The 16,150-nt window shown below is 35.4% G+C and overlaps 1 pseudogene; it reads right to left on the reverse strand.

Annotated features, from left to right (window-relative positions):
- Positions 1-224: 224 nt before the first annotated feature.
- Positions 225-5,306, reverse strand: LOC126622571 (uncharacterized; annotated as a pseudogene).
- Positions 5,307-16,150: the final 10,844 nt, after the last annotated feature.

The raw sequence follows: 16,150 nt of genomic DNA on the forward strand, positions 1-16,150 counted from the left end.
GTTATGATTATTAATGATCATAAAAAATGTGAAATGTTATGTTGTAGTTCAAAGTTAAGATCATTTGTTCCTAAAAACAGTTATGGCCTCTCTTTGATCTCTCTAAAAACTTGACATATGTCCAACCACAAATAATCCTTAATTGCGTTAACTTATGTTATCTCTGGAATTTGAAGGGATAAAACATGTAAGAACTCAAGCTTCCCCAAAGATGCTTTTGTTGCTTAGGTTGACTCTTCCTTTATTAGAAAGCTCACAACACCAGAGCTTCGAATTGCAGCCACGCCACCCCAGCCACCAAGAAGAGCACCAGAGCTCTGAAAATTTTCAGTTCAGGATCGGTTATGAGATTTTCGTTCCGAAAATATTTGGATCGGCATTTGATATGCCATTTACCTAACTTCAAAAACATCCACATCAGAAATACTAATCCTCCAATGCATGCCCTCCTTCAATAGCAACTTCATCTCATTTTCTTTCTTTGGACACAAAATCGTATGAATAGTCTAACCAAATATTCTCTTCTCAGTCATACTAACCATCAACCAAACTCTAGTGTCTTCAAGAAGATTCATAAGAGGCATACAACGACTATTCGACACCATGATGTTAAAAGATTCTGAAAATGCATTGCTCATCGATCCCTATCTCTAACTAAGAAAATGGGCAATAGCATAATTCTCTTTCGGCAAATCAAACAAAAAATTCTTATCATGCCTTTGCCTGTATCCTTGAATTCCGCCATATAACCATCAAAATTAGATGGAGTAGATGCATATGCACAATTTGCCAAAAGATTCATCAATTTCTTCTTTAGTCCCTCACCAACAGTCTTTGGAATAAAGTATTGACATTTTGTTTTAAATGAACAATACAAAATGAATGTGGAGACTCATGACAGAATTCTGGAATGACTTAAGGCCTCAATATACTGGATAATATTGACAAAAACCATCTCCAACTTGTTATTGTTTATGAATCAACAATAACATAAGCAACCTCAAAAATCTATGCACAACAAAAAGGAAAATGTACTGTCAAAATATCAACTACTTTTGAAACTCAGATTAAATTATTTCTTAAACTATGTTTGAAGTATATCTGCAACTTTTTCATTTATTTAATAATAAAATCAAATATCTATGCACAACAAAAATAAATAAAAAAAGTCAATTGTCAACTACTTATGAAATTGTGATGGAACTACTAGTATAAATACCATGGAACTATTTCTTAAAATATACTTCATCTATTTATGAAAGTGTTTGCATAGCAAGATACAAAAAGAATCACAAAAACAAATAATATCAAATGTAAAATCAGAAAGTATTAACCACCGGCATTGCCATTTTTTGCCCAACAAGATAGAACTGTTCCCTTGTATTTGCTCTTGATAAAAGTACCATCAATGAATAACATTGGGCGACAAAACATGAAATCTTTAATCCATGCATCATAAGAAACAAACAAACAAAGAAATCTATTGCTTTCTAGGACAACTTTCAGCTCAAACACAGATCCGGAATTGCTTGAATGGGCAGATTCAAGCAATCTGCTCTGATTAACCAAGCCACGCTTGCCAAGGCTAGGTGGAGATTGTTGAATCATAGGCAACTGGTAAAAGTATCAAAGTAGGGAGACTAGATGCCTTAGCTGAAAATGAAAAAAAAAAGTTCATTAAAACTCAAGATCTAATTAATCAAATAATTCAAAATGCCAAAACATACGAAGGCAAGAACTTATAAGCATCAACTAAAGGAAAAATTTGTGAAAACAAGTTCATTTGAGCAACATCTATGCATACAATTAACAATTAAAGGCGGAATCATGCTTGTATGCACTCAAAAAACAAAACTTTATCTCTTTGCTTAGCAAAGGATATTCACCCATGTGAGGGCCTTCTTTCCTTAGTCTCCTTACTCCTTGGCTCCATGGATGTGGATGGAGGAACTTTGCTTCTTGGCTCCATGACTTCTTGGATATGGATGAAGGAATGGATTCTCCAAGTTCCCAAGAAAAGGAACCTTTAAGTTTCCACACCAAGGAGAGCATTAAGGAAGAGATGAGTGACCTCGAAAGAAATGGATGCTAGTCCATTCTTCCTAGGGTGGCCGGCCTCCTAAGAGAAGAGAAAACTTTCTGTGTTTTTCTCTTTTCTCTCTAGAAAACTCTTATGAGGGAATGGGTTATAATTTCCTTTCTATAGCCACTTACAATGAGTGGCATAATTCAAATTAAAACCAATTCTCCCTCACACTCTCTATGCCCGGCCATGTGGGTTCATTGGGTTTTCATGCCCTTTGTGTTTTCAAGTTGTCATACAACTTGAGTTGTTGGTCTTAACATTAGAAGCCCATTGGGCCTTGAGGCCCAAAACTAACCTGAGGTCTAAAATGAACTTATTCGTTTCATTAATTAACATATTAATTCATCCTAGCCACAAATAATTAAACTATTTAATTATCTTTCTTATCTCCGTTGTTTCTTCAATCTCTACCTTACACGGTGTACGATCCATTAGGTTCCTTTTAGCGAGGCAGTGGGCAATTAGAACTCTTCAAAACGATTGTGAATTGAAACTTACTTTTCAATTCTCCCTTTAGTGATTATACACCTTTAGGGCTTCCACAAACCATGAGTGACACCTAGCAGTATGACATAGCTAACCAAGCTAATCAGAAGAGGTAGAGAACCTATTCAGTTTGGGATTACAATGCAATACGGTCATTCTCTAATACAATACTCTTGACCACGTTGTTTGATTTGATAGTTTATTCATGTCTACTATCCAATGTGATTATCTTATTTATATGATTACCTTGAAAGTGATTTGGAACAAATTCCTAAATCTCATTCATACTCTGGCCAGAGTTTCTTAATCATATCATAGAGTATTCTCTCTCAAACAGTTTGAAGGTTAGATATCCTTTGATGTGCGTTCACTTGCCTCTATGGCTAAGTGGCTTAACCCCAATTATGTCGTGGACACCCTTTGACGGAATGACTTTGACATAGTCAAAGATCAATGACCTAACCACAAGACAACTATGACGCCTCATGTCAAAGGACTACTTTGCATTATCAGTTTTCATGTTACATGAGTATGAGAACTCCTTGTTGATTGCGTTCAGTTGACTCATTCTATATTGAGCACCTACATGCTTGTCTTGGTCTCAGTCACACCAATGATCGAGACCAATCACTCTCTCTAAGAGAAGGCATAACACATACTGATCTTAACGAATTGTCAATGCCCAATTGGCAATCCTATGATTAGGAACGTTTAGGATAAGTATACGAAAGAAAATGGTCTCATGAATCTAACTTCTTTAGATCACATTTTCCCAATTACATATTCCTTGGACTTATCGTTTAAGCATATAACATGTATATGAGACGACTTTAAACAATAATATGTGCCCTTTATATTAAACGATATTAGTTTAACATGTGAAATGTCTTTAAAGTATCATCATATGATTGGCTTTAGGGCACATTTCCAACATCGACATCATCACCATTTAGTTCAAAAACCGCCTCTCTTTACCAAAGTATGCAATAGTATAATCGATATCTAATCTATAAAGCTGTTTTAAGTTTAAAATAATCTCTTTCGGTTTAATAAGAGAATTTAATTGAACCTTGTCCTTAATGAAAGAAGTAATAAATTGACGGCCAACAACCTTTTTCTTCTTCTTTGGAATCATACCCTTGTATGTATGCACATTATGCAACTCTCGAATAACAAAAAGTCATTAATATCACACTTGGACGCATAAACACGCCAAAGACAACATCAGATTCCTTCCTAGAATACTCAACACTAATGCGATTCTTATCATTCTTCAAATATTTTAAATCAAAATTGCATTCAATAGAAAACTTCAATTTATCTATAGAATCAACATAACTTCCCCTAAAAATTTGTCCCTCAGATGCTATGTAACTATCCCATTCACATGAAATATAATTACGGATACCATAAGAACCATACTTCCCTAAATGATCATTTTCACTAACAACAATCATAGAGTCTGATGTACAACATGAAGAAGAAACGATATCCGTAGGTAACTGAACTATAGAACCGTCACATTTATTCATAACCAATATTTCTACGATGGATTTTCAAACAACATCAAGAACCATCAACATATTCATAACATCGACATCATAATCTAGGAGACTAGTTGTAACATCCCATATCGCCCAAAGGAGTGGATCCTTTAAGCCTTATATGTATATTCTCATCTCTACCTAGCACGAGGCCTTTTGGGAGCTCACTGGCTTCAGGTTCCATCGGAACTTCGAAGTTAAGCGAGTTCGCGCGAGAGCAATCCCATGATGGGTGACCCACTGGGAAGTTCTCGTGTGAGTTCCCAGAAACAAAACCGTGAGGGCGCTGTTGGGGCCCAAAGCAGACAATATCGTACTACGGTGGAGTCGAGCCCGGGATGTGGTGGGGGCTCGAGCCGAGATGTGACAATTTAGTATCAAAGCCAATCCCTGGTCAGATGTGTGCTAACGAGGACGTCGGGACCCCCTAAGGGGGGTGGATTGTAACATCCCACATCGCTCAGGGGAATGGATCATGTAAGCCTTATATGTATATTCCTATCTTTACCTAGTACGAGGCCTTTTGGGAGTTCACTGGCTTCGGGTTCCATCAGAACTCCGAAGTTAAGCGAGTTCACGCGAGAGCAATCCTATGATGGGTGACCGACTGGGAAGTTCTCGTGTGAGTTCCCAAAAACAAAATCCTGAAGGAGTGGTCGGGGCCCAAAACAGATAATATCGTGCTACGATGAAGTCGAGCCCAGGATGTGATGGGGGTCCAGGCCAGGATGTGACACTAGTAAGATCTTCATTTAAAGCATATAGCAACTCAAAACAACCAAGTCTCAAACCCTTAAACCTAGAACAAATATCAATACAAATCTGATCGAATGTAGAAGTTGATGAAATAGAACTAACAACGGATAAGTCGTCATATGTAAACTGAGCTAGTTACCATTCTCCATAACTAATGAACAAAAAAAAAATTGCAAATCAGTACACAAATATTATATGCAGATAACAATAAACAACGACAAAATGTAACACACAACCAAAACTATTTAGAAATATGTTGCAAAACTAAATCCAATATTTGTAAAACAAAACAATAACTGTTTCAAAAAACATATTCATATAAAATGAACAAAAAACTAGCAATATTCCTAAAATAAAAAATCACAAACAAAATTAAAAGCTGAAAAGTACTACAATAACAACTGTTTCGGAAACTATTATAATACTACATTCATTATTTATGAAATTACGGGGGTGGTGTGCGAATTATATCCAATGGTGCAGCAAATGTGTAGAATGGTGTAGAATGGTGTGTTTCTGCGGCTGAGAGGGTTTTAGAATTATATGGGGGTGGTGTGCGAAATTATGGTTGAAAACATCTATTTGTAGGCTAGGGTTTTCACAAATTCTAATGGGATTTTCGGCCAAGGCTTGGGCCTCAATCCAAGGGGGGAAAAAACTAGGGTTTGTGTAGATTTTAGGGTTTCTAGAAGGGTTTAGGGTGCCACTTTTGTAGGGCTTCTAGAAAGAGTATGTTTTGGCTGATTTCTAATCTTCTAGAAGGGTTTTAGGCGCCACCTTTCTAGGGCTTCAAGAAAGGATGGTGCAGCATGTGTTTAAGTGAAGGTATAGGCCTTCTAGAAGGGATTTAGGTGCCCTTGCAGCTGATTATTCATCTTCCAAGTCTTGAATTGATTTCTCCATCTCTTTAGCACATTCCTAGCTTCACTTGATCTTCAAAAATGTCCATTCCTTGTGCTCCACATGCATGCAATCCAATCCAGCCCAAAATTGCTCTAAAATGCTTCAAAATGCACTTTCTTGCCAACTTTGCCAATTAGACCTACAAACACAGAAAATAACTTAAATCACTATAATAAACACAAACTAACTATGAAAATGCAAGAAAACAAGCTAAGTAAGTCGCATAAATATGCTCCTATCATTACTACATTCAAACCATTGTTTTAATTGATTAAATGCGAGCTAATGAGTGGTGACTGCGATTAAGTATGCGCTCGAGGGTAGGGATTGCTAAAATCTATGTGAGTAGTGATTTTTAACATGTCATGTTCCATTGGAAATCCTGAGGCAAATGTTGGAAGGTTTAGGTTATGTTCTGTTTGTTTTGTTTTGCTCGAGGACTAGCAAAAGCTAAGTGTGAAGGAATTTGATAGGAGCATATTTATGCGACTTAGTTAGCTTGTTTTCTTGCATTTATGTTGTTAGTTTCGAGTTATTTTAGTATTTTAAGCTATTTTCGTGTGTTTGTAGGTCTAATTGGCAAAGTTGGCAAGAAAGTGCATTTTGGAGCATTTTAGAGCAATTTTGGGCTGGAATGGATTGAATGCATGTGGAGCATAAGGAATGGACGTTTTTGAAGATCAAATGAGGCTAGCAATATGCTCAAGACTTGAAAGATAAGGAATCAGCTAAAGTCAAGGAGTGCAAAAATGAAGGAACCTTATCTTAACCAACCTTATCCAAACTACCCTTATCCTATTTTTTACCTTAAATTCAGCTGCAAGGGGACCTAAATACCTGATTTCTAGAAGTCTTATCTGCTCCTAAAAGGGTGTCGTACCCTTCCCCTTTGTCCTTCTATAAGCCCTACACATATGCCGCACCACCCTTTCTAGAACCCCTAGAAAGGTGGCGCCTCTTCCCTCTTCTAGAAGCTTAAGAACCTGCCACAACACATTCTTTCTAGAATCCCTAAAAGGATGCCGCACCTCTCTTCTTCTAGAAGTCCTAAAATCTACAAGAACCCTAATCATTTTCCTTCTTGGATTGGGCCGTGCCCTGACCTTCTCCTCCAAGGAGTGGTGCCGCAAACCCTAGCCTATAAATGCATAATTCTGACTCTATTTTCACACCACACACATAAGAGCCTAAAATCAGAATTTCATAACTTGTGCCGTAGCCTTAGAGGATAGAAGACTTTTCCATGGCTTTCATTGGAGAAGATGAGGGTTGTGCCGCAAGCCACCTGCAACCATTGGAGACTTTCAGAGTTCTTTGTTCCCTCATTTCGTTTCCATGTTTATTTTACTTTGCTTTTCAATTATTATCAACATGAGGAACTAATTCCTTTTTAGTTAAAGGTGAATTCGAAACCATGGACATATGTTTTATATGAATTGATTACCTTCAGTTATTGTTTCGTAAACCATGAATGTGATTTACTTATCTGCGTTATTGAGAACTTATTCTTGTGTGTTTATTAAGGATGCATACTTAGTTTGCATGCAGGATTTGATGCTAAAATATAAGGGAATTTCACCTAATTGTTATGAACTTATATTTATAAGTAGTGAAGATTGCTAGTCACAATCGTGTTAAGTAAATTCTTGGCAAGAGTATCATGCAGTTCATAGTTACGAATGTCTTGTCAATGCTTATGATTTTCATAGAACTTAATGATCTTTGATATGTATCTCTATCATGTTGTTCATATAGGGAGCTTGAGAAGAATAATTTGGTTTCGATGCACTGTCCATTCAATTCAATGAATCTAGGAAAATCTGAAAGTTAATTAGTGCATTCACAATTAATTTGGGGCATTGTCATTCGTGGTTTAAAGAAACAATACTGGAAATCAATTTGTATGCATATGTTTCATGTGTGGAGAAGGACCCTCTAGCTAGCCTTTCACCTTTAAAAACACCCAATTTCGTGTCTAACCTGTTTAGTTTATGCAATCTGTTTAGTTTAATTAATTTCGTCAAAATCAATTCCCCCTTTAATTAAGTGTGTTAGATTAGTTAAAAATGTGTTCAAATCTGTCCAATTTAGTGTTTTGAGTCTTACTAGTCTTAATTTCGTCCAAATAACTCCCTAGAGTATGTTTGCTAGTATTGTGCTGTTTAGAATCTGTTTAGTGTGTTTTGAGTTTTTAGTGTCTAGTTGAGTGTTTCTAAGTCGAGTTTTGTGTTTTTGAGTTACATTTGTGTAGATTAGCATCCCTAGTTAATCTCCGGCCTATAACAATCCCTACTTTCATATACTACAATCAAGGGTTTTAATTTGAGTGTTAGAATATTTCACATCAAACCACGCTCTCGGATGGATGCCTATGGTTCCGCCAGGTTAATCCACATTGTGGAACAATACACATTCGAGGGGTGACTCCGCCTGGTTAATCCACATTAGGAGGTCACTTCCTTCTTGGTCACATTACACCGATAGGTGGTCCTACCTGGTTAATCCGCATTGAGGGAACACACTATCGGATGGATACCGATGGTTATGTCTGGTTAATCCACATTAGGGAACCATATACATTCTTGAGTGGGGTTCCGTTGAGTGGTCTGGAATCCCTATTTTCATTTGGTTCCATTGACTTGTTCTGGAACTATATCTCTAGAAATCTTTATGGTTCCTCTATATCGCTCTAGTTCTAATTTTCAGTTTGTTTATGAATGAAATGATTGAGAATCTTTATGAATCAATTTAGAAAAGAGGATGGAAGTCTTAGTGATTACTTCAAGATTTTCAGTTAGTTTATTTATAATTTTATAAATCATGGCTTTATAACGATGTTGATTGGTTAATTGATTAATATAGTTAAAGATTAATATTGTCTGTTGTTGTTTCATGGAAATGTTATACAATGTTGATTGTGGTGTGTTGATGGATAATGTGGTGATCTATAAGGCTAATGAAATGACAATTCTGGTTGTCATATGATTCTTGTGTAGTTTAGAATTAAGTGATTTATGCTCTTTGAGTTCCATAGAGTGATACGAGACTTTTATGTTCTCTACTAAGAAGTAGCATGCAAAATGTCAGAGTTTAACAAACTATGAACTACGAATGGCTTGATTCCGTTTTAGGGTACGTAGTAGTCAAGCATAGAGGTTAGATGTAGCCATAAAGTAAACAAAAAGTTACTACGCTATTGGACCTTTGAATTGTGTTTTATTCCTGTCTGAGAGGCGAGGCATGATAGATGTGCATGCATGCGGTGACATCGGACGTATCTCGGGATCGGGGCATGACAGATCATCTTCCTCGTCGTCATCTTCATCAGCTTGATTTTCGAGTTTTTCTTTGACAAGTTATCTTTACTCCTTGCTGGGTTATTTTGTGATGGGCATGAAGTTGCGAAGTGGACGAGCACAGGAGCCAACTCCCTGAGTAAATAGCGGCGAGAGTTATTGATTGTAGTTGGGGTTCAGAGAATTGATGACTCAATTTTTTTCCTTAAGAATATAGGCAAAATTATTCTTCTTATTCCGTCTCTATGAAAGAAGGATGAAATATAATTTGGGAGAAGTACGGATTGGCTGTCGGGGAGGGGCGTTGTGGGTTATAGGTAGACCTGGCATTCGTGTCGTGTTTTCGTGTTCGTGTCGTTTTTGTGTCATACCCGATATCTTAACGAATCATGTCGTGTAACATCCGTTAAAATAAACGGGTAAAATGACCCGATCCGATAATATTAACAGGTAATATGACCCGACCCGTTACCCGTTAAGGAAAATATATTTTAAACCAATACATAATCAAATGAAAAACATAATACTAAATAAGTATATACATATCATATTGTCACATCTAAAACATAAAAACACAATTTTCTTTTTAAGTATAGTTTCACTTACCTAAATTGATCAAATGGTAAAATTGGAAAATATTGGAATAGAGAAGGAGTTTTTTCGTCCAAAAAAGTTCTAAGAATATAAGTGAAATAGAATCCAATGGTACAAATTTACTCTCATTTATCATGACTGTTATTTAAGTAAAGTCTTTAATAGTTTTTTAATTAATGTAGAAGTGTAAAAAATATAGAAAAAATATATAAACGCTCGTAATAACAAGCTTTACAACTTTCATGAAGAGCTTAACTTCGAAATTCGCCACTATAATCATATAAATCATAGATCAAAATTTAACCGTTAATTGTTGTTTATATTTACGCTTCATTGTTCTCATCAAATTTTGTTTTTTCAGATTTTCTTTTTTGAAAACATGATGTATTAGAGGATGCTGGAAGATGAACAGTTTGGATCATTTATATTATATTTAGAGTTTTACGGTTAGTGAAAATATTGCTTGATGTTTATAAAGTTTCTACAAACTATATGATATCGACTCATATTTCAGTTAACTGTAAATATCGAAACGTGATATCTAAGATCTGAACCATTCATCTTCTTACATCCGCCAGATGATCATGTTTTCAAAAAAGAAAATTATAAAAATGAAATTCAATAAGAAGAATAAAGTGTAAATGACAATCGACGGTTAAATATAAATTTAAGGTTTATGGATTATAGTGTTAGATTTCAAGCTGACCCCTTCATGAAAGTTGTAACGCTTGTCACTATAAGTGATTTATATTTTTTTTTTTTACATTTTTTACACTTCTACAATAAATATTATTAATTTTTCCCTCAAATAAAAAACATTATTCATGAGGGTTTGGAGGATTTTAAAAATCTAAATGATAATGTAAGTGTAACCATTATCTACTCGTGGAGGAATAATGATGAATCACGAGTGTTTATATATTCTTTCACATTTTTCATACTTGTATGTATGTTTTCTTAGTTCATGCCTATACAAATACTATACTAGTTTATTTTAATTTGGGACAACAACATGTTAAGTAAAATTTATCCTAGTAATGATAATAAGGAACTCTCATAATAAAAATAAATAATGTCTAAAACTTTCTTTTTTAAACTTATATAGAATAATAATACAAAACTATATATTTAATATAGAATATATTGTATATATTGATATGGCTATGGTATTTTATAATAAATCTTTTAGTAATTAAACTTTAAAATTATCAAAATAATTTTTTTCTTAACGGATCGAAACAAGTTACTGATAGAAGCATATTTATGCGACTGAGTTAGCTTGTTCTCATGCATTTATGTTGTTATTTCTTAGTTAATTATGTATTTTAAGCTATTTTCGTGTGTTTGTAGGTCCAAAGGGTTAATGTGGAAAAGAAGTGCATTTTGGAGCATTTTTGGGCATGGAATGGATAGCTTATGCTTGGAGCAAAAGGAATGGATGAAATTTGAAGTTTGTGCATCATCCTCTCCCTATAAATAACCATTTTAGCACACTCATTTCACCTAACACATTCACCTACCACTACATCCACTCATTTCACCCAACACATCCACTCCTTTCAACCACCCAATGATGCGAAATAGATAAGCACACAAATTAAACCCTCTTTTTGTCAAATTGTAGCAAAGATGTAAGTAGGGATCGTTCTAGACCGGGGATTAGGAGGGATCGCTAAACACTTGGAAACTGACTTAAAAACTCTAAAACAAGGTTTAAAACACTAAGCTAGACTCAAAGAATGCAAAACTAAACTTTAAAACACTTAAACAAACCTAAAACTCAAAACAGCAACCTAATGACTCAAAACTGCCTAAAAACCACTTTCTGGGCAGTTTTGAGAACCTAACAAAAACTTGGACGAATTTGAGTGAAAACTTGAATCAAAACACTTAGAAACACAAATCAAAACACTTTCTAACTAATCTAAGACTTCAAAATAAAGGGGGATTTGTTTTGGACGAAAATTGAAAACAAAACAGAAACTTAAACAGATTGTAAAACGTTTTTGGATGGAAAGGATGGATAAAAGGCTAGTTAGGAGGTTCTTCTCCACACATGTCACACTTGCAAACAAAACGATTATCAGTTGTTCTTCCAATGAATTATGAATACTCAACGCCCCAAATTAACCGTGAATTGCACTAATTAACCCTCAGTTTTTCCACAAGTTATTAAGTTGGATGATTGCATACGACAACCTAAAACATTCCCTACGAGTTCCCTACATGAATTGCATAATAGAGATACAAGCAAGAATCATTACGTTCTATGAAAAACATAAGCATTGACGAAGCATTCGTTACTATGAATTGCATGAAACTTATGCTAAGAATTCATTCAACGCGATCGTTTTCAAGCGACCTTCACTACTTGTGATTATAAGATTGTAACTATTAGGTGAAACTCCCTCATAATCTAGCATCATATTCATGCATGAAAACTAAGCGTGCACTCTCAATCAACATACACAAATAAGTTATCAATCAAATAGATGAACGAATTGAATCCACAACTTATGAAATAACAACTGAATGTAATCAAATCATATTGCAAGCATGTACATGGTTTCGAATTACCCCCCAACTAAGGGGGTTTAGTTTCTCATACTCACAACACAAAATTTATTGAATTGAAACATCGAAGACATAAGAAAGATTACACCTAAAACGCCCAACAATTCCACTTTGAATTTCTGACTTCAAGCTCCTCTTTCTTCTTCTCCTTGCTGCGGCAGAGAGGGTTTAGGGTGTTTTTGGATGTGATTTTGGTTTTAGAAGGGAGTTAGGATGGTATGGTGGTGCGGCAAGGGGTATGGATGGTGTATGAAGGTGTAGAATGGTGGCTGGAAGGGTAGAATGGTTGCGGCAAGGGGTATGGATGGTGTATGAAGGTGTAGAATGGTGGCTAGAAGGGTAGAATGGTTGCGGCAAGGAGTGGGGAGTGGCTGGTTTGGATGGAGGAGTGGCGGCTAGGGGTTCTAAGGATGATGGTGGCTGCGGCAAGGTGGGGAAATAAGGTTGGAATAATTTCTGAATTGTGTGTAGAGATCCTCCCTGCGGCAAGGAGTAAAACACATATATATAGGCACCTAAAACCCTAAAGAAATCAGATTAGACCATGGGCTAGGGTTTAGGTGCGGCAAAGGCTTAAAGTCCATCAGAAACATAGGTTAAACAATCAGAAATTTGGTGAGAAAAAGGGCCTAGGGTGCGGCAAGGAGTGGGCTAGGGTTAGGGCTTCTAGAAAGCCTTGCGAGGCAAGGAAATTGGTGTTCTAGAAGGGGAGAGGTGCAGCCCAAACCCTAGGGGAGATAGATTAGGCTTTAACTTGGCAGAAATTAAATGAAAAGGGCCTAGGGTGCGGCATAGGCTTAGGATCCACAAGGAATTAGGGTTTAGGTCATCTCAAAGCCCAAAGCCAAGAATAGAAACTCACGAAAATGGAAACCTCCAAGAATAGGAACTTCCAACTTTAGAAACTTTGGTTGCCAATTCCGACTTCTTTGTTCTTCACTTTTATTTCTTCATTTCTTAAGCTCCTTTGACCTTCCAACTTGTCCATTCCTCGTGCTCCATTAGCATACACAACATTCCGGCTCAATTTTGCTCCAAAATGCTCCATTTCGCACCATTTCATGTAATATGTCCTTTAAACCTGAAAACACATGAAAGTAGCTTAAAAGACTACTTTAACGAAGACAACATAACGAAAATGCATAAGAACTAGCTAACTAAGGCGCATAAATATGCTCCTATCACCCAACACATTCACCTACCACTACATCCACTCATTTCAACCACCCAACACATTCACCTACCACTACATACACTCATTACCACCACCCACTACATCCTCTTCCTAGTCTATAAATACATTCATCCACCCTTCATCAAGGGGAGATCAATCAAAACACATCCATTCATCTTCACATCCATTCCTCCATACAAACAAACCTTCAAACACTTACCAACACCTTGTGCCGTAGCAAAAGAAGGGAAGGAAAGTGCTTGGATGTGCTTGCTATCCAACTTGGATCGTTGGAGCGTTTAGGTGTTTTCTTTCTTTTGTTTCCAATGTTTAAATTCATTTTACTTTGTTTTGTTGTGAAGATGAGTGGTTAAACACCTCTTGGGCTAGGGGTGATTTCAAAGCCATGATTATGTGTGTAATATGATTTGATAAATTCCAGTTATGAACTCTTAAATCGTAAATGCAATTGGCTTAACTATTTGATTGATAACTTATTTGTATTTGTTGATTAAGGGTCGACACTTAATTGGCATGCATAAATCCGTTGCTAGAATATAAGGAAGTTTCACATAATCGTTACAAACTTATATTCACATGTAGTGAAGGTCGCTTATAAACGATCGCGTTAAGTTCAATTCCTAGCATGAGTGACATGATGCCATAGTTGCAAGTGCTTTGTCAATGCTTATGATTTTCATTAAACGTAATGATCTTTGATTGTATCTCTATTATGATGTCAGGTAGGGAACTTTAGAAGGATGTTTTGGGCTGTCGAATGATGTCATCCAATCCAATAAAACAAGGAAAATCTGAGAGTTAATTAGTGATGTCACGGTTAATTTGGAGCATTCTCATTCATAATTCAATGAAGTAGTAACTGGAAATCAAGTTATTTGCATGCATGTCATGTGTGGAGAAAAAGCCTCTAGCTATCCCATCCATCATCTTATTTCTCAAATTTATTTTACAATCTGTCTAATTTTTCATACTTGTTTGTTTGTTTCAACTTCATCCAAATCAAAACCCCCCTTTTAGTTTCTTGTTTCAAAGTGTTTCAAATATGTTTTAGTTTGTGTTTTTAAGTGTTTTGATTCAAGTAAAAGTCAATTTTCGTCCAAAGTCATTCCTAGTGTCTAGTTTAAGTTTATTTGGTTGTTTTAAACTGTTTTGAGTATTTTAAGTTTGCTTTGAGTCTTGAGAGTCTTATTAAGTGTTTTTAAGTTTAGTTTTATGTTTTTGAGTCAGTTTAGAGGTTATTAGCAAGCCCTCCTAATCCCCGGTCCAGAACGATCCCTACTTATACTTGTACTACAATTGTCAAAAGAGGGTTAAATTTGTGTGCTTATATATTTCGCATCTCATGCCTATACAAATACTATACTAGTTTATTTTAATTTTGGACAACAACATGTTAAGTAAAATTTATCCTAGTAATGATAATAAGGAACTCTCATAATAAAAATAAATAATGTCTAAAACTTTTTTTTTTAAAACTTATATAGAATAATAATACAAAACTATATATTTAATATAGAATATATTGTATATATTGATATGGCTATGGTATTTTATAATAAATCTTTTAGTAATTAAACTTTAAAATTATCAAAATAATTTTTTTCTTAACAGATCGAAACAAGTTACCCACGTGTATACCCATTAAGAACCCGTTAATAACGGGTTCTTAACGGGTCACCCGATAATGACCCGATTAGTTATCGTGTTGACCCGAAACCCGTTATTTTCGTGTCATGTCAGAAACTGCCGGGTCTAGTTGTAGGCTCCGAGTGTCGAGATTTTTCCATTATTTAGTTTTAGTTTTTATTTAATTGATTTTCTTAAAAAATTAAATCAAGCAAATTCATTAGTGAGGCACGTGGCATCCTGCGATTAGATGAGTACATCAATTGTCCATGGTGATGTGGGGTTTCGTTACCTCGAAAAATTTCTCCATAGTAATAGGTGAGCAAAATTATTCCCTAAATTATAAGGTGTTGTATAAAGAAATTTAAAAGTAAAACCAAGAAGTGCTACAGAGACTCAAGGAAAAAACACGCACACAAAAGACAAAGATTAACAAATTTTGTATGGAAAACGATCTTTGAGACAATAATCTCCATTGAGTAAATTGGTAGAAATGGCTTTAGAGGATTGAGCACATTTTATCATTGTGTCTCTCCACGTTTTACCTCGTTTTAGGTTGTAAGCGATCTTCGAGACTTTTATGTACCAATTCATATGCCAATTACACTTTCATCTTTTCACCTACATTTTTTATTTCGAGAATTTGGTTTGGTGGTAAGTATGCTTCATAACATGTACATAACTAGTTGACTGTTACCGATGAAGTACGTCTCATAACGAAACTTATACACTAATGAATGACTCACGATCACTTGTGTGGTTACTAATTATGAATCTTTGATGCAAATAAAACTCTTCTAAACTTTGAGAGATAGATATTACTCAACTACATTGTCACACACATGTAATTTCGTTTCTATAGGTCGATTATGACCTGAATGCAATTCAACCTTGTAAAACATGCGTTGAACTGCTTCTTTTATTGTATCCATTCACCTATTTCTTGGTTTTTTATTTATTTGGAGATAATTGTGTTAACTTGTGGTTCTGTGAACATTACTTAGGTAAAAAGTGCATTGTCTAAATTACTACATTTAAGAATGTGGTTGTATAAAGCTAAATTATGACCTGAATGTAGTTCAACCTTGTA

This window comes from Malus sylvestris, chromosome 5 (genome assembly GCF_916048215.2).
Source record: "Malus sylvestris chromosome 5, drMalSylv7.2, whole genome shotgun sequence".
NCBI classification, from domain to species: domain Eukaryota; kingdom Viridiplantae; phylum Streptophyta; class Magnoliopsida; order Rosales; family Rosaceae; genus Malus; species Malus sylvestris.